The sequence below is a fragment of the Nycticebus coucang genome, chromosome 19 (assembly GCF_027406575.1).
Source record: "Nycticebus coucang isolate mNycCou1 chromosome 19, mNycCou1.pri, whole genome shotgun sequence".
Classification (NCBI taxonomy): Eukaryota; Metazoa; Chordata; class Mammalia; order Primates; family Lorisidae; genus Nycticebus; species Nycticebus coucang.
Window position 1 is genome coordinate 5,714,186 of NC_069798.1, and position 2,172 is coordinate 5,716,357.

Here is a 2,172-nt window from a genome sequence, read left to right on the forward strand (position 1 = left end):
AATCCTTGGCTGCTTAACTTGTCTTCTGGCTTTGAAGGGAGGTCATTTTTGGCCTAACTCTCCGAGAGGAAAGACGAATGCCGCTTTGCTCTTGAAATGTTTATTTTTCCCCATTCCATGTGTTTTGCTGAAATTTAAGAAGCCTGCCTTGCACCACGGTTCTCATGAGATGGGCGCAGGCTGCCCCGGCTTCTCTCTAGCACTTTATGGGTGAGTGGTGAGCTAGGCCTCACTTCTTCTTTGCTACTCACGATTATTGGTATTTGCTAACAAACTCAGGCACAAATTAACTGAAAGCTAGCATAGGCTCACTTGAAACATCTGATCTTTAGGAAAGACAATGTAATAGAAAAGTAATCAGTGCATTCTTTTCAATTCTTTAGGTTCTAAATGCCTCAGGAATGTAGATAATCAATAAACAAACAAACCGGACCTCATTATCTCAGTCCCTTCCCTTGAGTTGATAAAGCTGTGCCCTGGGCTCTAAAGAAGGTTCATATGAGAACCTGTTGGAATAGCATTGTGTCTTGGAAATCCATAACTGAAAAGTATTGTCCGTTACATTGATAATTCCCAAATAATTTCATTCTCGAATTTATCTGCACATCAATGTTTGTCTTTGCAGATAAATGTCCATGTTTTCTTTTATTAGAAAATGAAAACTATGTCGTCCTTAGTGGTCCGGAAAGGTAAAGCTAAATCTACTGTAGAAATATAATGATGAGTGTGGCTTAGATACCTTGTAACAGCTCAAACTCAGCAGACCCTCTGCAAGCTGACCATCCAAGGGACCGTGACAAAGTGGTCAACATAAAGAACTAGGCCTGTTGCACATTAAGTACACGTGGTGCATGTCCAGTCTGAAAATCAGGTCAACTTAAGGAGGTGATCAAGGGAGGGAGGTGGTCAGCTATGGAGGGTCGACTGCATTTGCTTCTGTAAATGGTCTCCATCAGAGCCCTTGGCAGATGCCCAGCTACAGGCCTCATGATAGCATGACTCTAGTCACTTCTTTTTTGAGGCCTCTCTTGCTTCTAATGAAGTTCAAATTCCACACCTTGACATGGTAATTCTTTGTCTCAGGAGAGACTGTAAGAGAAGGAAAAGAACCTCCCAGCCCAACACCAATCTGAGTTTCCTGGACGGGGAGTCCTCAGGAGGACCCTGTGGAAAGCAATGCTGATGCTCTAGATCCCAGGATGGCTCATCTCACCATCCCTGTCTCTCCTGCTCTCCAATCCTATAAGCTCAGCTGGGATTCCCAGACCTTCCTTCCTTCCTTCCTTCCTTTCTCTCTTTCTCTCTTTCTCTCCTTAGACAGACTCTCATTCTGTTGCTTGGGTAGAGTGCTATGTTGTCAGCCTAGCTCACGGCAATCTCAAACTCTTGGGCTCAAGACGTCTCCTGTCTCAGCCTCCCAAGTTGTTGAGACTCCAGGTGCCCTCCACTATGCAGGTCTAGTTTTTACATTTTTAGTAGAGATGGGGTCTTGCTCTTGCTCAGGCTGGTCTTGAACTCCTGAGCATAAAGTATTCTTCTGCCTTGGCCTCTCAGAGTGCTAGGATTACAGGTGGGAGCCATTGCACCCAGCCTTAGTTTTGATTTCTGACTTTCAATCTATTAGCTTCCTTTGACTATGTGTTTTAGTTCCGAGCATCCCAGCTGAACTCCCCCTAAATCACGTCATTCTTTAGCCTGGATTTGACACATGAGGAAGTTCAGGAAGGCCAGCAGAAGATGCACCCAGCTGAGCCTGTCCAGCTGCCCACCCACAGAATCATCTTGAGGAAACTAAATGATAGTTTCTCTAAACCATTAAGTTTGGAGTTGGTTTGCAACACAGTAAATAAAAGCAAATGGATATGCAATTTTTAGCTCTGCAAATTTTAGTAAATTAGCTAACCTTTTTGAATCCCTACTGTTCTATCCATAAAATGTAAATAATGTTTTTCTTGAATTTTTGAATTCAAGAAAATTTGAATTTTTAAAAATTTACTGTGAATTTTTTCAAATTTACTTTACTTTCTTGAATAAGCAGCTGGCACAGTAAATACTCAGTAAATTGTGTATCACTAGGTCTGGGCATGGTGGTTCACACCTGTAATCCCAGCACTTGGGAGGCCAAGGCAGGTGGATTGCCTGAGTTCACAGATTCGAGACCAGCCTGAGCCA